The 25715-nt window shown below is 49.7% G+C and overlaps 1 pseudogene; it reads right to left on the bottom strand.

The window, feature by feature from the left end:
• Positions 1-20089: 20089 nt before the first annotated feature.
• Positions 20090-21226, bottom strand: LOC139055504 (ubiquitin-conjugating enzyme E2 Z pseudogene; annotated as a pseudogene).
• Between the last annotated feature and the right edge of the window lie 4489 nt (positions 21227-25715).

Raw genomic sequence — 25715 nt, 5'->3', positions numbered from 1 at the left:
CTGAGAGACATGAGCGCCTTACGTGCGCGTTCTAGTGCTCCTTTTGTGTCATCGTCTCGATTGCGCTGTATACTTCATATAGCATTCTCGAAATGCCTGTGGCGTTGCGAAATAGCAGGAAAGAAGTGATCTAGAAAAGGCAGGAAGGTTAACCGAACGAGAGCGTCCCGTTTGTTAACATGTACACTGCAGGGAGGGTATATAAGGCGAGCTAGGAAGATTAACAGAAGGGTGGCACTGTAAGAGCTTCCGATCTCCCGCCAACATGATCCAACGAGAAAGAACCGTGTTCATTCAAGTTCATTCCAAATTACGTACAGGCCGAAAGAGGCCTGTATTCTTATATAGCCCATCAAAAACAAACCACAGAGACGATAGTTATACACTCTGGAGCTCAACAAAAATTCTTTAAAAGTCAAGCAGTGGTACATGCGCAAGCGAAGACGCGGGAAATAAAGCAGGCACAACATCGCAAGATATACTGCATGCAACATCACTGGCACTGAAGTTCAGCAAAGTAACCCGCAGGGTTGCCAGCTCCCTCGTGGTGGATTTGGATTCAGGTTCTATATACACGTTGTGACGGCGGGCTTGTTCCCCCTGACCACTATGTGCTTGAGTGCATAATACTACTCTTTCCGATTCGAGTCAATGCGATAACGTAGTGGTGGTCTCTCGCGTCTCTCGCAACGGTGCGTGGTGAGTTCACCTCGCACTGCCCAATTTGCAATCGGACAGCGCATGGAGAGGAGGCCTACTTGCGAGCAATGTTATGATGACCCCCAAAATAGAACATTTACGAGAGGTTTTCTGTGTACGAGTGACGGCCGGCTACTCCAGCCGAGAGAGAGAGAGAGAGAACTAAACTTTTATTTTCCGAAACGGTAAACCGAGTCAGAACCCGGTTCACCCTAGGTGGGAGGATTCCTTATTCCAAGAACCCTCTGGCTTGGGCTGCCTCTTTGGCTCGGGCGACGAGACTGCGTTGGTCGTCCAGGTCATCGGAGGAAAGCTTGGCCTCCCACGTTTCGGTTATGGTATGGATCTGCGGTGATTTGGGGCGCTCTTCTTGTGCTTCTATGGGGCGGCTTTCTTTGGAGTCGTCTTGTGGAGCTTGTGAGGTAGGGTCTGTGGGTGTGCCACGCAGTGGGCAATCCTGGACCATGTGTTGCAGGGTGTCTGGAACGTCGCAATGGGGGCATATGTACGAGTACTGCGTAGGATACAGTCTGTGCATGATTATTCCGTGCACGTAGGTGTTGGTCTGTAGGCGGCGCAGGATGACTTCTTCCTCCTTGCTTAGATTCTTGTGTGGCAAAGCGTACGTTCTTCTGCTGAGTCGGTGGTGTTGCAGAAGCTCTGAGTACTTTAGGGCGATGTCATCAACGTTGGTGGCCGGCCTGGTGTGGGATTGCAGGAAAGCCCGGCTGGTATGCTCGCGGGCAGCGGCGTGTGCCGCCTCATTTCCTGTCATGCCCTGATGGCCTGGAACCCAGTCGATGTAGGTGTCGGGGAGCGGGGCGCGTGCGATGTGATTTTTTAGTATCTTGAGCGCTGTTTCTGATACGCGGCCTTTTTGATAGTTGCGAGCTGCTGCTTGGGAGTCTGTTAGTATTATTGCTACTTCAGGGCAAGTTGTTATTGCTAGAGCAATTGCCGTTTCCTCTGCAGTCTCAGGGGCTCTTGCTCGGATGGTGACAGCTGCAAGTTCTTTGCCTTGGTGATCCGTGACGCTTAGGGCAAAGGCGTTTCGTTTAATATACCGGGCAGCATCGGTGTACCTCGTATGAGGGTCTCTCCCGTATTTCTTGCTGAGTGCGCGGATTCTGCTTTGGCGACGCTCCTTATGATAATTTGGATGCATATTGCGCGGTATACTTGCAACGCTGATGCAGTCCCGGACTGCAGGTGGGATTCTTGCTTTCTGGTCTGTGTCTGCAATGTAGCTTTCACTGTAGTTGAGGTAGCGCAAAACTGCACGTCCGGTAGGTGTGAGCTTGAGCCGCTCTAGTTGGCTGATCTTATGAGCCTCTACAAGCTCTTCCCATGTATTGTGGACGCCGAGCCGGAGGAGTTTCTCCGTTGATGCCATGGGTGGCAGCGTCAAGGCTACTTTGATTGCCTTTCGAATGACGACATTGAGTTTTTTGATTTCTGCCGGCTTGAGCTTCAAGTAGGGAGTTCCGTAGGTGATACGGCTAGTTAGGAGAGCTTGAATTATGCTAAGCGTGTCGTGCTCCTTGAGTCCGCTTCTTTGGTTTGTGATCCTCTTGACGAGGTGCGTAACTTGTGACAGTGTGCGTTGGAGACGCGGGAGAGTGGCCGCCCCTGATCCGTCCTTGTGGATGTGAAGTCCGAGTACGCGAAGAGAGTCGACTGTAGGGATCTTGGTTCCGTTGAGCGAGACGCTAGGATCGGGTTCGATATAGTTAGGTGGTCTTCCTCGTGTCCGTGCTCTCAGGACAAGAAGCTCCGACTTTTCAGGTGCGCATTGGAGACCGCAGTCTCCGAGGTATCTTTCGATAATATCTACGGCTTCTTGTAGATTGCGTTCTTGTTGTCCAGTAGTAGGTGCTTTGGTCCAGAGTGTGACGTCGTCGGCGTAAAGGGCATGGCATAGGTTTGGGATGGCGTTCAGTTGTTTCGGTAGCTTGATCATTGCGATATTGAAAAGGAGGGGTGAAATAACTGATCCTTGTGGGGTTCCTTTGTTGGGTAGCCGAAATTTATCGCTGCGGAGGTTGCAGACGCCTACTGTTGCTGTTCGGTGCGTCAAAAAGCTGCTGATATAGTTATAGATCCGGGCTCCGCAGCCTGTATCTTCGAGGTTGCGGAGAATGGCTTCGTGGCTCACGTTGTCGAATGCGCCCTTTACGTCGATTGCCAGGATTGATGATTTGCGTCTGTGATCGAGGTAATCAAGCAAGTCTTCTTTGAGGAGCAGGAGTACGTCCTGCGTGGACAGATGCTGCCGGAATCCGAACATGGTGTGCGGCAAGTGTCCGTTGTCCTCGAGGTATGTTGTTAACCGGTCGTGCACCATGTGCTCGAGGAGTTTGCCCACGCAAGATGTGAGGGAAATGGGACGTAGGTTTTCGATGCGAAGAGGTTTGTTGGGTTTGGGGATCATGGTGACCTCCGAATGCTTCCAGGCTGCTGGTAGGTCCCCCTTTTCCCAGCAGTCGTTGTAGTACTGTAGCAGTGCTGTAGTGGCAGATTGCGGGAGGTTGCGTAAGAGCTTATTAGTTATTCTGTCCTTGCCGGGACTGGTGTTTCTAGTGAGTTTGGCTAATGCTGCGTGGAGCTCTGCCTGGGTGAATGGTCGATCGAGATCTGGGTTTGGTGTACCGCCGAACGCCTTTCGGGTGGCTGATGAAGTGGGCTTGTCGGTGCTAAGTTTTTGCTGAAGCTCACGAAGGAGATCATCCTCCGATCCAGCATGATTGTGGATCAGTCTGTGTAGATCTTGCCTCTGTTGCGTTTTGGTGCGATCGGTAGCTAAGAGAGCGCGTAGGAGATGCCAGGTTTTCTTGGTGCTGAGTGTCCCTTGTATGCTGTCACAAAAGGCATGCCAATTTTGCCTGCTAAGTTGCTCCGCGTAATCTTGGGCCTGTATGGTGAGAAGGGCGATTCGTTGCTTAAGTTTTCTATTGAGCTTTTGTCTCTTCCACCTCTTCAGGAGGCTTCTTTTGGCCTCCCAGAGATGAAGGAGATGCGGGTCGACTGCGGGGGTGTTGGTGCTTAGCTGGATGGTCTTGGTGTGGTTTTCTGCGGTGATGAGAAGGCCCTTGAGCCAATGGTCGATGTCGTCAATTGTTGTGTTGCCGCTGAGGTTGTCTCTGAAGGACTTCCAGTCTGTTAGTCGAGCAACTCCAGTCTTGTTTGGTTTCCGGTTGTGCGCGATGTCAAGTTGGATAATGTGGTGGTCGCTTCCGAGCGTCTCCGAGAGTCGACTCCACTCGGCCCAGTGGACGTTCGCTGTGAACGTAAGGTCCGGGCTAGTGTCCCTGGAGACACTGTTCCCGACTCTCGTGGCCTGCAATGGGTCGTTCCAGAGGGTTAGCCTGTGGTGTTGAGCAGTGTCGTGCACTCGCGCTCCCTTCTTCGTGGTGCTAGGATAGGCCCATGCTGTATGTGGGGCGTTGAAATCTCCCATTATAACAACTTGATGGCCTTTCGTGCGTTTCCTAAGTTCACGGACAAAGTGGTCGAATCCCGGAAGTTGATCACGAGGAGGGCTGTATATGCTGGCGATAAAGAGACTTTGCTGCGTTTTTCTGTCTGGTATGATCTCCACTAGGGTGCGCTCGATGGGGATGTCTTCTATTTCGTGTTCCTGCGTTGTGAGAGTTTTCTTGGTAAGGATGGCTGTGCGTTGAGTTTGTGCATGAGCGATGTATCCTTGAAGTCGGACGTTGTGGGTATTGGTTTCCTGTAGGGCAATTACATCAGGGTAGTCCAGTTTGACAAGTTCTTGTAGGTTTGCATACCGGGGACGGAAGGATCGACAGTTCCATTGCCAGATGCGCAGAGTATTTTGCGGGCTCTTTGTTGTGGTTTTAAGTGTCGCCATCATGAGGATCTTCAGCTTCACAGGCAGCATCATGGTTGGGTGAGATCGAGCGGGAGGCATTGCGACTGTTCGTGCGAGCCTTCTTTCTACCCTGCTCGGTCGTGTTGAGAAGGCTGTCGAGGTAGGACTTGGTGACATAATTGTTCTTTGCGTGTGCTATGAAATTGTTGACCTGGGCTGTTAGGCCGGTAACCTGGCTTGTGAGAGTGGCGACTTGATTCGCGAGGGTGGTCACTTGGGTGTTAAGGGTCGCAATCTTCTCGACGACAGGCTTGGTGATGTTTTCAATCAGGGCAAGGATGTTCTTTGTGAAGACGTCCTCGAAAGCCTGGAGGTGCTTTTGAACTCTAGCTTCGATAGCGGAATCAACTGCATCCGTGGTTAGCGCTGTAAATGATTGATTGCTTCCATGTTCATATTCTTTGCATCTTTGGAATAGTCTGTCTATGAGACTTTGTTGATTTTGTAGCTTGCTCTCGAGGGCTCTTACGGCTACCGCGTCTGCCGATGCGACGCTGGCACTGCCTGAGCTGCCGGCCACTTCAGCGTAATTCAGGCGTTTTCGGGAACGCGATCGCGATCTTGATCGTGATCTTGACGTGGGTCTGTTATTTCTTGCGGTGCTACTGCAGGCGTTACTTGAGTTGGCGGCGCGTGCACTGGCCACTTCAGCGTAATTCACGCGTTTTCGGGAACGCGACCACGATCTTGATCGTGACCTTGACGTGGGTCTGCTAGTTGTTGCGGTGCTACTGGAGGCATTACTTGAGTTGGCGGCGCATCCATTGGCAGCGCCTAGTTCAGGGAACTCATCGCGGTTGGAGCTCCATCGACTGTCTCGCTCTTGGATCCTGTTTTGCCATTGCTGTCTTACTTGGTAAGGCGGTGGGTTGGGCTTGAGCTTTTTCTTGCATTCTTTCCCAGCGGTTTCGTGCCCCTCTCCGCAAATCTTGCACGTGGGATGGCAGTCATGGTTCGGGGGTTGGTTTGTTTTGCCACATTTGTAGGAGAAATTTGGGGTTGGTTTTGGGCAAACGTCTTGACGATGTCCGAGGTTGCCACAGGTTCGGCAATACTGAACTGATTTGCGGTAGGGCTTGCATCGGTAGTCGCCGCTCTGATAAATGATGTTGTAGGGGACGTGTGGGCCCTCAAAATAGATGACCGCCGCCGTGGACTGTCCGAGCATGCGGGCGTTGAGGACTGTATAGCGTGCTGGCACTCGAATTCCGTCCATTAGTTCCGCACTGCAAGTCCCAGGCCTGATACCGTAGATAACACCTTTGCTGACATCTTCGGGTAGACGAGAGTTGGCTTTTACGTTGTAGATGTTGCCTCCAAGCTGTATGTTAGTGACCTTGGCTAAGTTTTGAGCGTAGTTCTTGTTTGCTGTACTTGCAATGATGAGGTTTTCTTCTTTTTGCATTTGTACTCGCATGTTGTCATGGAATTCTTTTTGCAATATTCCGCTGGATCTTCCGATTGCGTGAGTGACTGCGACGAGTGACCATTTGGCGAGTTCAAGGCCAGCTTGTGGGCGGTAGACAATCTTGATGTCGTCCAAAGGTAGCGGTGGCATTCTGGATTTACGCGGCGGTGGCGGCATGGCTGGCTGTTGTGTGGATTGGGTCACTGCGGGGGCTTTGATGCGCGTGATTTCCTTCTTGCCTTTCCTTTCCCATGTCAGCCATTGGTCGTTGAGGTCTATGGTTCTGCCGCTGTTTTTATCGTAGGTCCAAGATTGCGCGACGTCGGCTTCTTCCGCTGAGTCTGTATGCATTGCGCTGGTTTCTTCTCGTCGTTCGCTTGACGTCGCGTCCGTCGCGGGTGTTTCTTGGCTCATCTCAAAGTCTGCTTGTCAGCCGCAGCGCCTGCGAGCGCCGAGCCTCCTCTTCGGCTCACAGTGCACGTGCCACGCACGTGCGGCAGCGAGCGCTGTCGAACTCCTTCCACGCGCACCGTGTGCCTGTTGCACGTGCGACGGCGGTTCTCCCCGGCGGGCCGGTGGGGTCTCGCGCGGCGTTAGGCTTAGCAAGGCACGGGATGGTCGGTGAAGATAAAGCTCGAAATCTTGACCAAAACGCACTCACTTTTAAAGTAGGTGGTATCCGCTGGTTCCTTGCAGCTTGCCGATTCTGTCGGTGCAAAATGAAAGGGGTGAGTGGCCTTTCTGTAGAAATGAGCGCAAGACGCAGGAGCCCATGTGAGGCACGTCAGTACTCCACGGCCCCCTAGCGGAGACTCTACTCCAGCCGAGAAAAAAAAAAAAAGACGCCACTCCGGCTTTGCTTTTTAATTAAAGGCTACAAAATTTTATTGACCCCTGGATAGAAGGAAAGAACGCTCATTTCTTTTTTTTTCTCCCACCTTCTCATACATGCAATATTTTGCCTGTTTTCACTTCAACCATTTCAATGCCGCGTTAAAGAAATACGCCCGGTTCAAAGAGCAGCTGCTTCAGGAATTTAGTCTTGAAGTTGATTATTTCAAGTATACAACTCAGGGAAACGGGCAGCGCAATAGCGGCGCAAAGGCGGGTTAGCCCGAGAATAATTTAGCGCCTCTCCGACCTGTGGATGAACAAATGCGGCGGACGCTTAGAAGCCCCAGGCGTCCTTCGGAATAACGACGTGTCGTACGCAAGGGATGACTCGGCGGATTCGCGCGAGCAAATCGCATTACGCGGACAAAACCCCAAACCTCGTCGCGACCTTCGCTTGTGTGCAGTTAAATTTATCAGGCTGCCTCCGTCCGCGTATATAGGGTGTCCTCCACACGATCCGACTCGCCAGTTCCGTGCAGTCAGGAGTTAAATTTTGTCGCATAAAGTGCGATAACGCAGAGTAATTTAAGTCATATATAACGTATCAGCGTACTTTGCTTCTTTCTTTTTTTTTAGATATATAGGTAGAGAAGCTCTCGCCGTGTGCTAACGACAGATACTATTTTTCACGATGCTCGAATCACTGGTCCTGGCCAAAGGTTTCTTTGTCATATGGTGCGCTCGCTTGGGCAAACTACTTACCGCTCTTTTTTTTCCATGCAACGCCATTTCATGCAATTGAATTCCTCGTAACTCCGCACTGATGACAAAGCTTACTAAAAAAAAAATTATGGGGTTTTACGTGCCAAAACCACTTTCTGATTATGAGGCACGCAGTAGTGGAGGACTCCGGAAATTTCGACCACCTGGGGTTCTTTAACGTGCGTGCACCTAAATCTAAGTACACGGGTGTTTTCGCATTTCACCCCCATCGAAATGCGGCCGCCGTGGCCGGGATTCGATCCCGCGACCTCGTGCTCAGCAGCCCAACACCATAGCCACTGGGCAACCACGGCGGGTGACAAAGCTTACTAACTCGAATAACATGTGCACTTTTCGTGTGACAGGGTTGGTAGTTCATAACGATTACACGCGCATAAAGCTACAAGGACATTTAAGAGCACAATTCCGACGAAGATCCCCTTGTACGAAGTCGAGTTCTGCAAGCGCATGAAATTGACAGCCCTTCTGTCACTCTTCGAAAAGTGCCATCACTCTCACATCCAATAATATCGTATATAATATACGGAGCCATATACGTATGCATAATGCAAATTTTCTCTAGCAAACAATATATTAGCATAGTGTTTACTGAATACATTATTATTTCACTTAGCCACATGGATCAGGAGGCTGTAATTCATCGCTTGTAATAACGCGACCAAGTTTGGCGCTTACCTAACTAGAGACGCATGATTGGTCTAATAAACATGTACAGAATAGGACAGGATCGGTATACACATAGCGGCATGAATATTCTGCGTTGACCCGCACGCCTATAATTGTCTTGGGCGCTCGGGGCTGTAGCTTGCTTTTAATAAACGATACAGGATACGACACACTCGCACATACTAGATTCAATATATTGTATTCAAGTGCACGTTATTAAATGGCACTGTTTCACTACTCCACTTGACACAACCACGTCGCCCCGAATTACTCCACCATGTGCGGTCACTCAACTGTAACATGGTGGCGTGTAACCCAGGCGAGTGTGTTTGATCCAACGCAGTCGGCAAGCCACAGCCATGCTGCAGCATCGGGGATCATCAGCGCTTCAGCGAGTTCCCTGCAGGGGCTGTCGCTTCCAACCTCTTTTTTTCCCACAGGCCACAGAGACGAGCGAGACCGAGGGAGTCTCACGATCTCTCACACACTTGCGGCCGACGCGTGCGCACACAAAGCGGTGACGCTTCGGCCAAGGGAAAGGGAAGGTGGAGGGAAAGGTACAGCAGCGCACCACCGGGCGGTTGCGGCCTTGGGGCGCGGCGGAAGGGCAAACAGTTGGCAACAACAGTTTCAATTGTGAACTCTGACCCCCACCCAAGCGATGACCAACTAACCGTGTACGCGGCCGGGTCGACACCACGTGCCGCTCATTACGGGCCCGCCGCCACTGCGGCGATGTGTCACCGCCACGGGCCCGCGACAAAGAGCGGACCCCCCTTGTATGCGCGCGAAGGACGGTCGGTTCGTTCACCGTGCCAGAAGCAGCTCGAGTCGGCCTTTTACTGGCATTCGAGCCGACTGAGGGGGGGGAGAGGGGGGTTGATAGGGAACATATAGAACTAAAGGGGACAGTAGGGGAAGGTTAGGGAGACGGGGGGAGGTTTCCGAAGAAAAATGAAAGCGGGTAGCCCTGTTAGCGTGCGGAATCGAGGGAACGACGGGAAAAATGCATCGGGATAAGGAGCGTGCGGTCACCCTCCTCGTGTGTCCGCAACATGGCGCGCATTTTCTTATCCCGTTCGCTGCGCAGAGGTATGCGATTTTCAGGCGCGACCTTTCTCGTTATCTTTTCAGTGGGTATACCCTTATTAATCCTGAGGCGACGTGGGAAGATTGGAGAGCGAGAGGAAACATTGCCTTATAAGTACTTTTGTACGCGTGCTCGCGTGTAAAAGTTTTGAGAATAGCATATATATGGATGCCCCGTAATGCACATAGATAGTATACGTGATGAGAAGCAGGGGCATTCCTTGCATGAAAACTGCATTGGATGGCCTCGCAATCTTGTTTCATGCCACTATATACGCGTACGTTACACCAGAAAGGTGCTGTAGATTTTCGAGTGCCAATTAGAAAAATTTTCTGTGAAATTATAGTTGTCACTGTGTAAGAAATGAGAGAGGTCAATATATAACAATTAAAATTAAAAGAATAACGAAAATAAGTGTTCGACGGTTACGATACTCCCTAATGCGAAATCTGAGCACAGTTAAAAAATGTTTTCACTTCGCGATACATTGAGGGAAAGAATTTGACACCGAAATCACCGCACCGACTGGCAGTGAGCCAATGCCGTCAGCGCCTTCGGAGAGGGAGGGGCCGTATGGGGAGGCTGGCATGATGAGCGCCATCGGAGCCAGCTGCGGAAGAAGATGACGACGTACGCGCGAGCAGTGACACGAGCGCGTTAGCGCGGTCGCGGTGAAGCCGAAACTATGGATAATTTCTTTATAGGGTGTCGTAGGTTCAACGTGCATAGAAAACGACTTCTAGAAGGTCGCTTCCGCCAACTTGGATTAGCCATTACGCTACCTATCATTCTGTCTCTGGGGGCGTCGGCACTAGGACACTGTAATAGGAATGTATGTGATGCCATATATAATTTTATAATGGAAACAACGAGACTTCCATGCTCATTTTACTGCTTTATTTTCCAAAGCAAGAAACCAAAAATATTACCTTCTAATTTTCGGAACTATAGCGTGAAAATGATTCTTAATGATTAGAATTAATGTAATATCGCATTTTCAGTAAAAAAATCCTATTTAGGTATTTATTCTTTTTCAACCCACTGCCGCCCGATTCATGGCCAATACCCCGTAGTGGGTTGTGCTATAACTACAGGCACCAAACCAAACCAAACAAAGCTGAGGGTCACCGACGCTCAACCCAGGATGTCAATACGACGTGGTCATTGCATCCTGTAATTTTTGTTTTGTGTATTGCTGTTCTTCATCAAAGTCGGGCAATAAAGAAAAGAAAAACATAGACGGGTGCCTATAGTGAGAGCTGCGCTCTACAACTGGCAGGTATTACCCCAAAGTTGATTGTCTAAATCTAGCGACAGCTGCGTGATGAGACCTGCTGTGATGCCGCAGTTGTGCTTGACGACAAAGAGAAGACGACGATGGCATGGTAACCACGGCATAATCACGAGAAAACGACAATGATCGGATGGCAACGGAGGATTCAGGACGACGACATATATGACGAAATGACGACGATGGAGTGAGAACGAAAGCATCATATGCGAGAACAGCATATTTCTCTCTCTCTGTCCGCCTGCGTTCCCGCGATGCTTAGGTTTTGGCGGCGTCAATGGTTACACCACCTGCGAGCCTATAGCGCGCCTTTTGCAGGACCGATAAGGATTCCAAGCCGAAACGGAAAATTATGCAGGCGTAAGTTTTGTGGTCTCATGAAGGAATACGGTTAAAAAGAACGGCTGGCACAATTACTGTCAAGATCCACAACGCTAAGAGGATGATACAAGCTATGCCCATTAACAGACGCACACTCACTGCACTGTCGATCAGAACCAGTCAAAGTCAACGGGCCGCAGAGATAGCTTATGAATTATGGGCGCGAATAACTTTGGAGGAGGCGCGGGTGACAGTAAACAGGAAGCGGATATCTGACGTTTATACGAAATTGCGTACTGTAAGTCAATGTGTGACTACAGTGCGCACGTGTAAGTGTCCGACTGCTCGTCGAGCTTTGTCGAAGGAGCACCGTATTCGCTCGTGCACGCGCGCACGCGCACACACGCACACGCAAATCATGCACAACAAGCTCGTGGCAGGCAGGGGACACGCTTCATGCACACAACACGATGGCCACTGGGAGCGTAAGAGGACACCGGACAACGAGCCACGCCCAATGGCTGTGCTCCCGTGTAAGCATTCGCCCCGGCCCCACGCCGCAGCGCCGGCGGCGCGAAATCCCGGTTATGAATTTGATCTCGCATTACATCTCGCGATTGCTCCCCGACCCGATGGCGCGCATTGAACACGGCTTTGGCGCGTGGCGGGCGGCTGCGACCGCGTGCGTCGGCCCGACCCCGGAGCGGTGCCCACACGGACTCGAGATATGAGATGGTTGCGAGTGGGCCTACGACCCCAGCCTGCTGGCATTCCCCATCCCATTCCTCTGACTCCCTAGAGGAGGGGGGTTTCCCCGCTGAACATCCGCCGCGTTTTGTCTACAGCAAAGCCTAACTGCAGGACTTCGCAGAGACGAGTGGATGGAGTGGAAATCGGAGTGCGTGGTTTGGGATCGCGGGCTGGCGAGCCTCGGCAGGGATGCGCGTGTTTGCCATACTACGAACAAGGCGGGATAGCCGATCGAGAAACGAAACTTCGCGGCAGGTTCCAGTTGTTCTAAGCCGCCAGAAGATAGTTGAGGCCAGGACGAATCGGGCCGGTCTGTATGGATACAATTGGACGTCGGACTACAGGTCTACAAGATTCGGTAAAATTAGACCGCGTGTTGCATTTATGATTGCCTCTTCGTCATACTTTTCACTTGCATTTTCACCGCACGAAGGCTTTACTCCAACACAGAGCGGCCGCAATTCTTGCGTGTTAGCAGCCATATATATATACAAGGTGATCATTTTTAAGTTCTACGGGATTTTGAAAAATCGTCTGTGGCGTATAGCATGATTCCTGTTCTTGAAGATAATTATTCAAAGTGGCCGACATTACTAGAACGATAAAATCGAAGCACATATTAATTAATTTACAGCCCATCTTACAATTTACAAATTGTAGCGGTGGGAATTTGCAAGGCTTGAAATGAATTTCTAAGATGATCCCAGTTTTGAGATATTATTTTCCAAAATGTGGGACGAAATACATGCGTGTTACAGCGCCTTTTGAGATTCAATGAATAAAAGGGCGTCTTATTAAGTAAAATAAAAGGAACAGCAGTTTATTTTTACGGCGAGCTTTATGGCGCATATCTCGAAGCTGGTGTCATTCTGGAAATTTAATAGAAGTGCAGAGGCCTTGTAAACTCAATGGCTACAAATGTTAAATTCCAATATGTGCAGTACAGCAATTAAATAAGAACTTAATTTGTTAGTTTTTTTAATAAGTGTTTTGATTTCTCTCCCAAGAAATGTTCGCATGTCTGAATAATCAAGCTCAAGGATTAGAGTTATGCCAGATGCAACAGCCGCTTTTAAAATGTCCGTAAAACTTAAAATGATCACCCCGTATATCGAATCGTAGAGCACTTAATGCTAAGAGCCACAGTACCAGTTGTAAGCAGTTAGGGATTTCTAATTTTGAATTTCAAATTCGCTTAACGTGCAGACTGAGATTTCACCCTGATGTACAGGCCCCAATGTTTGTCATGGCTAAGGCGATACGCTTAGTATCATCAGTATCACTGACAAAAAAAAAAATTGTTGTGGGCACTGCCCACTGTCTACATACCACGCCGGCAGGGCTCGAGCGTACTTTGCACCAACACTGATGACAGAATTGTACTCTCCGGAATATTTGACTCGATAGTCTATACAGGAAGTCAATATGACTTTTTGTGTAAAGTCTAAATTGCTGATAGACGACCCGTAGAAAGCCTGTTTCACATGCAAGCGATCTTGGGTCAGAAACGGCGCGGCGCCCGTCGCGTGAGCAAGCCTCCTTTCCCAATGTCAGTTTTCCGAGCCGCGCGCGCCGCAGCGATCACGATCGAAACATATGGAAAAATTCGCCAGCGGCGAGAGTGGAAACCAATGGCGGAGCGCCTTGAGCAGTGACACGGAGGAAGGAAACTAGCAGTGATGTTAAGATTACGTGTCAGGGTCGGGGCCGAAGTGCGAGCGGTTCGGGGAACTCGCCCGCTCGAACAGACGGTTCTAGCAGACGACATTTGCAGCATACAACGTCCGCTGCAAGCTTGCTATATCTCGCGCGTTCTTGAACGAGCTGTTCATTACCCAAGTTGTGCAGTGTCCATTTGTTCGGCATGTTAAAATGAAAGAATTTAGAAACAAATAGAAGGATTCTTTGGTAAGAAATTGTGGATTGAAGCTGAAGACACTCGTCGTCGCAAGTGACGCGTACTTCCAGAAAGTAAATGTCGGCGTTGCTCGAATCGGTCATGTCCGTTGGTGCCTCGGAAGTGCCGCTGGGTTCGATGTGTCGTTTTCGAGTTACATCCCATGGATCCAAATTGTCGCGCGTGCTGTTTTCTAATTTTTGCTTCTTCTTTCCGCCCGCATAGTGACCCCATATTGGTCCGGACAGACGAGACGAAACAGCAGTTCATATTTTTCGTTCGCAGTGCATGTAGGTGTCTTTTTTCTTCTTTACAACTGCGAGGTAGCGCGTTCGTAGTTTTGTTTGTTCTTGTTTCCTCAGCTAAAATGTCACGTACCACGAACTCTACAAGGGCCGCCTTTCTATTCGGATGCCTAGAGGCGAAAAGGGACGCGAGCGTCTTTGAAAGCCGTCTATAGGCCTCTTGCATCCTGGTGGTCGAGAGGGCGCCCAAACGCCTTGCGGCATTCGAAAACAAGAGCCGTTGGCCAGTGGCGTAGCTAGGTCGTCTGGCACGGCGGGGCCCTTAGCTCTTCTGTCACCACCCCCCTCCCCGGGTGTAGTCGAGGAAGGCAGGGATATCGACAATTTTCGGGTGTCTTCAGACGTATATGACACCCCCGCCCCCCCCTACTGGCCCCGTGCACCCGGGGCCCACGGCCCCCCGGCCCCCCCTGTTGCTACGCCACTGCCGTTGGCAGACGTGCACGTGCTTCAAGCCCATGCAAACCGGGGAAATACGAACCAACCCATTCCTTCGCTTCCATATGACTGATTCTGTGTGCGTGTACTTAGCAAGACGTTTGAGCTGTTGCTTATAAAGAGCTGAAAGAGAACTAAATGGGAATAAGAAGCTTGTATTAGCAGTTCGACACTCACTATTTTTTTTTATTTCCTGCGAGGTTTGCAAGCGTTTAAGTGGAGCACGAATTCGATGCACCGATGAAACCCGCAGCTCAAGCGCGCCAAAACGTGGAATTGTGGAGCAAGACACCAATTGCAATGCATGCTCACTGTACTCTCATGTTGCTCGCATGCTCACTGTACTCTCACTGTACTCTCTGCACCTTCACCTGGAGAGGCAAAGCCGAAGGGTGGATATAAAAATTAATCTGCAGAAAACTAAAGTAATGCTTAACAGTCTCGGAAGAGAACAGCAGTTTACGATAGGTAGTGAGGCACTGGAAGTGGTAAGGGAATACATCTACTCAGGACAGGTAGTGACCGCGGATACGGATCACGAGATTGAAATAACCAGAAGAATAAGAATGGGCTGGGGCGCGTTTGGCAGGCATTCTCAGATCATGAACAGCAGGTTGCCATTATCCCTCAAGAGAAAAGTGTATAACAGCTGCGTCTTACCAGTACTCATGTACGGGGCAGAAACCTGGAGGCTTACGAAAAGGGTTCTACTTAAATTGAGGACGACGCAACGAGCTATGGAAAGAAGAATGATAGGTGTAACGTTAAGGGATAAGAAAAGAGAAGATTGGGTGCGGGAACAAACGCGAGTTAGTGACATCTTAGTTGAAATCAAGAAAAAGAAATGGGCATGGGCAGGACATGTAATGAGGAGGGAAGATAACCGATGGTCATAAAGGGTTACGGACTAGATTCCAAGGGAAGGGAAGCGTAGCAAGGGGCGGCAGAAAGTTAGGTGGGCGGATGAGATTAAGAAGTCTGCAGGGACAACATGGCCACAATTAGTACATGACCGGGGTAGTTGGAGAAGTACGGGAGCTCCTTTGACCTGCAGTGGATGTAACCAGGCTGATGATGATGATGATTATGATGACAATTATTATTATTATTATTATTATTATTATTATTATTATTATTATTATTATTATTATTATTATTATTATTATTATTATTATGAACATACAAGTTTCATTTGTAGTCTTCCCGTGAGCGCCCAATGCGAGGCGTTCCACTGACCTTTGGTTGCCATCGAGTGCTGGTTGTACCCCTGTTTTCAAGCAAATAACCGCATTTGCAAATGTAAGTCCTGGAACTCTTACACATTTCCACATACCCGGGAGCATCTCGTACCTACTGTATCCCCATGGCATTCTGTGTTTCATTATGGCCGCATTTCTCTTCCCCTTTAATCTCACTTTTTCCTGTGTTTCCGTTTATCTAACGACTTTGTTTATCCCTACACTAAGGTATTTATATTCTTTTATCCAAGGTATTTCCTGGCCCTGAAATGACACTGTCTGTTCACTGTTTTCATTGAATACCATAACACCCGATTTCTAACGCTAAATTTCAGGCCTAAATTCTCACTTCCCTGTCCAGAGATATTAGCCAGACGTTGCATATCGCTTTGCTTGTTAGCTAGCAATGCAATTTCGTCCGCATAAAACAAACCTGCAAGCTGCTGCTCTGCTAATGTACCCGCCCGTTTGTATGAGATATTAAACCCGACATTACTTCCCTCTAGCGCCCTTTCCATCCCCACCAGGTGCATCTGAACAGCCGTGGGTATAAAGGAAACCCCTGCCACGTTGATATCAACTTTCTTGTCGCTCCTGATCCCTTCCCAATCAACGCAAGCGGTATTTTCTAGGTAAATCTCTTTCAGAAACTGTATGCAGTCATCGCCTAAGCCTTCCCCTTCTAAATACTAGCGCACGGGGCGGCATTCCCGCTTAGAAAGCAAACTACACGACCATTGCCCGTCAGTGCGGAAATAAACGACGCCCGCGTACAGAAACTCACAAAATGTTCGAGAACACTGCGGCCGTTGCAGCGGGCTCGGCGGCTTCCGGGTTGGTTGAGGCTTGATGGCATTCGTTGTCGGTGTTCGACATGGCTCCACTTCCTCATTAGTGCGGCGCGTTATTAACAGGCACAAGTTGCGCGTTGATCCATGATTCCCGCATCCGCGGTGACCAACTGTGGAGCACATGGGAGCGAGACAACGAGATATTGCTCTAGCACCGCCACCTCAAACTAAACTGATCTTTTATTTCTTTGGTACCCAGCCAACTAAGCTCCCACGCCGTTCGTAGCATCGCCTGACCCTGTGTTCCTTCCTAGGGTGATCACGTCGATGCCGCTGACGCTTGAGTTCATTTCTTTGTTTCTTACCTTTTCTGTTCTTGCTGCCGCTGCTACCACCAACCCTACTTTTAATGCGTGCCGCATTCTTTGACGAGTACCCTAGAAATTTTGGTAGCAAAATCATGCATCATCGTGTCTGTATATAATGAAAAGAATTCACCGACGATTACGATTCTCCTTAAGGCGAATTTTAAGCGCGGCTATTTAGGTATTTTGAATTAGCGACATATAGGGTGCGATCTTGTACGCGTTCCAAACTCGAACGGAGGCGGTCCGTTCTTTCCGTCGCGAAATTGGCCGTCCGTTCCGTTCCGTTCCGATAGCAGACAACACGGAATGATTGACAGCAGATATCATTTCACAATTGACGTCATGGTGTTCGACACCGTTCAAACTGACCAAGCGTGTGCGGCTCGGTGGAACGGACCGCCTCCGTTCTATTTTGGAACGCGTACAAGATCGCACCCATAGTGGCAAAGAATTCTGTACGACAGGGTCCTCTCCGCGGCAGCGATGAGCCTCTTCTCAAGCAGCTCGTTTAGCAGCAGCGGCAGGCGAAGCATTTGCACTGGTTGCGTCGCTCATTGTTCAGAAAGAAAGCGCGAACATGGGAACGCGTGGCTCGCCCGAAGCGAATTCTGTAGCGGCGGCGGCGCAAGCGAAGTAGCGCATGCGCAGTGGATCCGCAGCCTTTGACAGCGCTTTTTTTCCATATATGGTATCTGTGGACGCGGATACAAAACATGCAGCCCTGAACGGAGGCGGTTCTGCGTTTGGGATTGGGCAGCACACATCGCGATCCACCGCTATCGAGCCGGTGCTGCGGCGACGCGCCATGGCGCCATCTTATAGTGGGTCACCACCGCGGAGAGGGGGTAGATTAGCAATTTAATGTTTCTTCTGAGGTGGTATGAGGAAACGGGTAAAGAACAGGGGTATTGAGTAGAGATCACGCGCTCGCTCACAGACAGGTTTCAATGTGGCCGCACAAGGTTGGGGTAGGAAATAGACGGGGACGAAACGCTACAACTGTCTTTCGAGTCACCGCCACGGCATTACACCAGGTAATGGGAGGTACAGGGCAAGAGTGGAAGCAGGAGAATGACAGCCAAGCGCAAATACTGCCAGAGGCGACAAATGCCACTGAGGAACGCGCGCCGCAAACGGGGAAACGAGAGGCGCGGCTGAGAGCCGTACAGCCACGCGACGCGGAGACGGAGGAGCGGGGAGCCGTGGATCATGCGTGAGGCGGCAAGGAACGCCCGCTGCCGGCACCGCGGCCGTGCCGCGACAGCGGGAGGGTGGAGTGGACAGCGAGGGTGGAGTGGACGGCGAGGGTGGAGTGGACGGTAGCGGCGAGAGTCACCGCAACGGCGCTGCGCGCAGGAAGGGGGCGAGAGGATAGGCGAGAACACGTGATCCGGGTTTGGAGGACACGGGGAGAACAAGGCTTGTGCCGTGCGCGAGAGATGGCGCGAGGAGCGCGCGCTAGAGCAGCGCGTTGGCCCCAGCTACGGAGATGGTTACGGCGAGGCACAACGGCGAGGCCGATGGCGACGCGAAACGCGGGAACGGGCTCCAACGAGCTGCGCTCTCAAACCTACATATAATTAAAGGCAACCCCAGTGGTTTTTCCGGCGAGGTGCTTAGCTAAAACAACTTTAGTGCCGTATAGCATATGCGTGGGGCGGGATGATTCGCTCGGTCGCGGGCGCCGGTGCCTGTACGCCGACACCGGCTTTTCTGCCACACGGGGCCCTGACGCTCTCGCGTTAAAGTATCAGCTGAGCTTGAGATGCGGTGCTGGGACAACGTCTCGTTGTTTCTGTCTCACGTGCTCCAAAACATAAATAAACAAGCGAGCAAGCAGGTAATTTGGAGTCTCTGTGTCATGTAAGTGCGAAAGTTCATGATTTTGACGATAAATGCAATCTTCCGAAAAATTAATTTTCGGAAGCGTTCATGTATTCAGATAAAAGACGTAGTGCTCGCGCCAAACTTTTGAACATATTTTGTTCAGTAGCAACGTTGCGACACATTCTAAAAGTTACATTGAAAAATATGATTAAGAAAGTAGTCCCAAGGCGGAGGTTTTCTCTGAGAAAGTATGCACGCACGAGAATGGCTCTCGGAACGAAATTAGTGCAGTGGTATTGCAGTAGCGTCACTACAGCCAAAAAAAAAAAAAACGCAGCAGCAAACCCTTTTAATAACTTAGCTTTCATATTGCACAACGATATATCTGCGAACACAGCCTGCGATCGTCGAAAATCTGATCTGCCAGTCAAGCCCGTCGGCTTTTATACATGAGTCAACGAAGTTTGCGTAGTAATCGCTGGTGCCCGCCTGTCTTCCAGAGAGTATTAGACGACTCGCATCGCGTATATACAATCAGAGCACACACGCTTTGAAGGCAAGAGAGAGAGACAACAGGAGAGGCACGACAGAGACGGAGTGTATAAGTGCCGGCTGGTTGCCCTGTGCTGGGGAAAGGGGTAAAGAGAATAAAAGGAGAAAGAAGAAAGAAAAACCAGAAAAATTAACACAGTAACGCGATGCTAGTGCTACAACATTCAGAGATGGTCGCACAATTCACAAGCCGTTAAAAACTTCAGCAAAGCCCTTAAGGCCATGAGTGCCGAAACCCGTCTGAACCACTGTCCCAGAACGTTTCCTTCTGTGAAGGGGTGATCGTCCAGTTTTTCAGTCATTTGGAAATGTTTTGATTTGTTTAACACCAGCTGCAGGAATGTGTTTGTATATTGGCGTGCTCGTCAACTACATTGTGCCTCCAGCTCGTCGCATCTTAATCAATGTGCGACATCCCGCTTGACAAATCGCGATCGGAGGTGCAAGGCGCTGGACACGCGCCGCGTCACTAGTTGCTGATGTATAGAATGATATCAAATACACCGATACGAGACTTGACGCTAAAATCACAGAAAGAGGGGGCAAAAAGATGCGGTTGCGATTCAACTTCGTCCCACATATAGACAGCACAATCCTCTAAAATAAAGCGCACATCAACCTGTATGTTTTTCCAGGACGAGGCAAGCTAGTTTGATAGGTATTTTTCTGATGGCAGCACAATCTTTCTCAAATATTTTACGCCTTCCAGTTACATGGCAGCAGATATTGGTGCCAGGCAATCAGAGTATTAGGGCGACTATGTATAGTAAAAGCGTTCCGTAAATTAAGAGGAATGATTCGACATTCTGTCGTAGGCACCTTGCCGTTGACGATAACTTGCGAAGTTAACCTGTCAAGTGGCTGTTGATGATAGCTGCAGAATGTTACTTGTTGATTCTTTACATCCCGAAACATGACAGTGGCAGTTGCGCAAAATCATCATTTCGAAATTTCTTTATTGGTCTCACACCAGTTGCTGGAACGCCGCTACACCCTCTAACGCGAATGATAATTGGCCCCACTTGGTTGCACCAGAAAGAACACGTGACAAGCCACTGAGCTAACCGCGATCTGAGGCGCTGAGGCTCGGACTCTCTTCGCTAGACTGCGCCGCATCCTCCTTTCCTTCTGGGATCCGACCAGTCCGGCTAAACTGCTCCTTCAGACGGTGGAGCCGCTGAAGCAGCCTCCGATGCTGGTAGACTCCCTTGTGGTGGCCGAACGGGTCCATCATGGCAGTGCCGTTCAGATGCATCTGATCGCCGACCAGCTTCTCATACCTGTCACAGTACTCGGGGAACGCCCTCAGGATTCTCCGCCTCAGGGTCGGCGGGCACGTCGAGCTACCCACGAGGCACGCCTCGACCGCGTCGCAGACCGCTACCCTGATGGTCTCGTGCCGTATGACGGCGTTGTAGCGGCTTGCGTCGCCGGGCCTCCGCTCCCTGTCGTACCCGACTTCGTTGAAGTACGGCTTCTCGCTCATCAGCGACTGTATCGAGATGAGCACGGTCTCGACGTTCTGCGTCGCGTTCCACGAAGGCCCGGGCCCCGTGCCCAGCACGCCGAGGCACACGTTGCCGCAGGCGTAGAAATTCGGATTGAAGCGCACCCTGCCGGCGTCGGTGGTCATGACGTGAACGCGCGGCGGGCTCACCGGGTAGTCGGGCGGGCACTTGACCAGGAAGTGGAAGAAGCCCCCTTCGTACGGCGTGCCCGGCGGCCCCACGATGAGCGCGTGCATCTTGGTGACGTTGTCCTCCTCGGGTTCGATGAAGATGCCGTGCGGCGGGCGAGCGTAGATGTGGGCGATCTCGCGCTTGACGCGGGCCAGGCACAGGGGCGTCGGCTCCTCGTGCTCGTGCGAGATGGGGTCCCAGGCGTGCTGGTCGAGCATGTACGGCAGCTTGGAAGGTCCGGATGTTCTCACGAGATTCATCTTCCACGCTCGAGGAGGCTTACAACGCAGCGCATGAACGAAGCCTGGGTCTGATTTACGCGTGGCAGCGGGAATTTTACTTTTAACGTCAGCTGTGAAAGACCGTTCTTAAACGAATCGTCGTCGGCTTCGTCTTTTCCTATAATGGATCGCACTGATCCGTGATAGCAGTGACAGTGACTTCTTCGCGGGGAAATCTATTTTTATTCTTTTCTCGAAGAATGACTGATGTTCCCAAATACAATGAAGTAGGAAAGAATACGTTAACACACAAATAATTCATTTGTTATAGGTGTGCTAAGCCTCCTAAGTGCAAACAAAGTGCTAGGTGCGGTGGTGAGAACGACAAAGAGGGAGCAGGGACGGAAGGGTGTGTGAAACTCACTAGGGGTAATTATTTCTTTACTATATACCCGTTCACATGAAGTTAAGCATCTTTCCTGCAGCATCTTAAATGGGTTCTTACAGATCATTTAAAGGGTCTAGCGATAGGTACCATCTTTGTTACGGATGCATCAAAATGCGAAGAAAAGTTGGGTATTGGCATTTTCTCCCCTGCTCTTTATTGGGCTTTCTCCCTCAGAATTCCTGATTTGATACTAGTGAATGCTTTCATCCTAGTAATGGGGCTGAATTCCTGTCAGTAATATTAGACCTGAGAAAACTAAGTCCACCACCTTCATCAGTAGTCATAACAACCGATTTGTTATCCTTATGTTCATTACTCACTGTCAATAGTGAATTTGACAACTTGCATACGATCCATCCTCTTGTGGCTGCACAAAATTAATATGACTTGTCTGGGCACCTAGACATGAGCGATTAGTTATGAATAAAATAGCAGATAGCCTGGCGAGAGCGGGCCTCAGTGGCCCGATTCCCTCGGTACTTCCAGTCTCAACATACATTTCTAAAGCTAGATTCAGGTCGTATGCAACCATGCTTGACGTCTTAAACTCACCTACAGCTAATTTTGCAAAGTACCGACACCTACTATTTCCTTGGCGCAGAAATTTGTTTCATACCCGTGAAAGTGGAGTTACTCTCACTCGATTACGATGTCGAATAACTTCCTCAAAATTTTATTATCAACACAGGGCTGGTCTGGCTTCCTCCCCGCTGTGTCCGTTCTCTGGTGCAGATGAGTCGCTTGACCATTTTCTTGGTTATTCTGTAGACGACTTAAACATGCAAGGAAGAGTATCTTAGAGACAACATTTAGAAAATTTTGAGTAAAATTCGTTATTCCGGAAATTCTTTCTCTCGAAGCCTCCTTCCCTTGGGCAATGTCACACGGATGCTTGCTCAGCCCAGTGCTGCCAAATCTATCGAAACTTCGCTAGACCTAGGGATATTAACGCTTGTTTAAGGTAATGGAGAAATTGGTTCAAATTTAGGGAAATTTCGCGCTGTGACGTTGAAAAAGCTGAACTGCTGACGTGAAGGCCGTGATTTTATTTCAGTCCCCGCAGACTACCTTCGCGTTAGCATGTAAAGGATGACTTGATCGTACAGCAGTGCAGTGAACATGACAATAAAACGACAGGGTGTAGTTGACCTGGGCCTTTTAACGAAGTGCTGCTAGCGCAATTTTGCCTTGATTACTTTTAGCAGTGTTGGCGATATCTGTACTCTGAATTAAATATTTATCTGTAAACGGCGAAACACTCACACATTATGTATGTATGTATGTATGTATGTATGTATGTATGTATGTATGTATGTATGTATGTATGTATGTATGTATGTATGTATGTATGTATGTATGTATGTATGTATGTATGTATGTATGTATGTATGTATGTATGTATGTATGTATGTATGTATGTATGTATGTATGTATGTATGTATGTATGTATGTATGTATGTATGTATGTATGTATGTATGTATGTATGTATGTATGTATGTATGTATATGTGTGTGTATGTATGTATGTATGTATGTATGTATGTATGTATGTATGTATGTATGTATGTATGTATGTATGTATGTATGTATGTATGTATGTATGTATGTGTGTATGTATGTATGTATGTATGTATGTATGTATGTATGTATGTATGTATGTATGTATGTATGTATGTATGCGACACCATTAAACAAAGCAGCACGGACACCACCTAAGCATAATTGGAAACATATACCTAGCACGAGAATGTGGTCGTTGTCCTGAACAGCCGACTATGCACGCGTATACTCAATATTACCTAGAACTGCCTATGGTCAGGGCAACATTGGGCAGAGTTCCAGTGTTCATTTGAATGGGCTAGCTTTGCTTTGTAGGAAAGATAAAAATTAGCTGCGCATTTTGGTGCTTCGGTGATAATGACGTCCATGTGGTGGTGCTAAGTCGTGCACAGCATGCAAAAAAAAAACAGCAAGAAAAGACATTCACATCATTTGCAGTGCTGTCGTGCAGTGGCGCACTGTTTCGACACTCGGGCATCTGTAAGAGAGGTCCGGAGCCAGTCTTACAATTCGAATAAGATTCCTCGCAATCATGGCACGTCGCTCCCGGCGCAAAACAATTTTGGGCAACAGCAAAGCCTGCACGGGCTGACGTCTTCTTCTGTTGTTATGGCTTTAACTATGAGGCCATGTTAGCATGACATGCACTGCGACATCATTTCGGGTTGAGTCCAGTGATTTCGTTATTTGACTCTCAAAACGAGCATAGAAATAAATACGAGCTAATGGCGGACTCATCGATGTGCGTTAAGTGCAAGTGTGAAGAGACAATCACTCATCGTCTGTGTCACTGCTCTCGCTTCGACAATGAACGTGAGACTCTCCAGTGTGCATTGAATAGACTGGACGACAGGCCATTTACAGAAGAAAAGGCCTTGGCAGTCCGGCTTCACAGTTCATCAGCCCAGAAACCATTCGACGCTTCTTCAGTTCATGAAGGCAACAGACCTTAGTGTCCGGCTGTAGACATGGTGCACCCAACTTAGTGCAAGCGAAAGTGCGATATAGACTCATGTCTGTTCTCTCTCTCTTTCTCTCACTTCCCCTTCCACCTCTTCACGTGTAGGGTAGCACGGTGTACTAGCCGAGTGCTACAACTTTATCTGTGCAGTCGTTGTGGGCAATTGCACGTGTGCTTGTGTCTACTGTCACTAAACACGTGTTGTCATAACTAGGCGTTGGCTGGTCGTACATAATTTCCATATAACCTCGTTATAGTGAAATAGTTGGGACCGCGAAGTTTCTCTTTGCTATAACTGTTAGTCCACGATATGCGGGCTCTCCATAACCAGGTTCTACTCTTAATCACGCGGAACCGCAACCGCGTCAAATTTCGTACTTCCTCAATTCAACCGCACACAGCATCTCAGTGTAGCGACACACAGATAATAAAACCAATAAAAAACTATTATTTTTCCCACGATTTGACCCTCGCGTTGTCGACATGCAGTCAGCGCACCCCAACATTCCCAGCCTGCAACCGGCGTCAAAGCCGGTTGACGCTTCGTTCGCTCACATACTCAACGCCCCGGGACGGCGGGCAGCCTCCACCGCGCCGAGGATGGGCAGCGAAGCCAACTTGTCCATCGCCACGGATTTTTTTTTTCCCCCGGATAATTGTTACACCACAAAACTGCTCACTGCCGCCACCAGCCGTATAGCAGCGCGATACAGATTAAAAAGGAAGGAACGAAAGCCGATGCCGCATTCAAGCAGAACGCGTGGCGACTCTGCCAAAGTCACGCGTGTGGGGGGCAAAGTAGGGATGCAAAGAGTGGGGAGAGTGTCGACATAGAAAAGGCATCGGAAAACATCCATCCATATTATATTCATAGCCATCGCCACCTCCCCACTCGAGGGCTATTGTGGACTTACAATGGCCCCGCAAAAACCACCACCGTCACGACCGCCCGATCGGCACTACGCGTTGACGGCAGCGGCGTTGGTGGGTGACAGCTAGTGCGAGCAAGGGCAGGCAGCCGCCGACGTCGCCACTTGTGATGCACCACTCTGAGGAGTCCTTTGAGAGCCCGCGTGTCTGTAGTGCGCGTCCAGACACAGCGCGGGGTGCTCGGGACTGTTAGAAGAAGGGGGACGAAGCAAGTTGGGGGACGTGCGCGTGTATGCGGTCGCGGGGTGGAGGGGGCAGGGGGGAGGGAGGGGGAGGTCTGCTCTACAAGAGGGGTGTCGCAACGGCTCGCAGACAAAGTGCCGGGAAGCTCGATGTCACTTGATGGATGGATGTATCATCCGTCCTCACCGCAAGTTGCGAGCGTGGAAACCAGTCGATCTCGTAATATATATATATATATATTTTCCTTTCACCGAACACTTATTTTTTATTCGACCGTTGTCTCTCTCCTGCTTGTGATGATACGCTAAGCGTTTTCGTTCGCTTTTATTTCGGCGTCTCCTTCACCATTTGCCGCTTCACGGTGGCCATCGGTTCTGTTCTTTACTCACTGACATGACGAGCGATTTTTTAAGCCAAGCAGGGTTCTTGCTGTTTCAGTTTATGTGCTTTAACGCAGTCCCCCGACGCGGGGACCAGCGGGGACCAATTCATTTGCATTCGCCTACGCGTAACGGGGGCGCTTTCGAGTGAAAAGCACTGAACTGGTCGCGATAGATGTGAAATTATACATTCGTGACGC

Source organism: Dermacentor albipictus, chromosome 2 (assembly GCF_038994185.2).
Source record: "Dermacentor albipictus isolate Rhodes 1998 colony chromosome 2, USDA_Dalb.pri_finalv2, whole genome shotgun sequence".
Lineage (NCBI taxonomy): Eukaryota > Metazoa > Arthropoda > Arachnida > Ixodida > Ixodidae > Dermacentor > Dermacentor albipictus.
The sequence above is the reverse complement of the archived record's forward strand: the minus strand, read 5'-3'. Positions and strand labels throughout refer to the sequence as shown.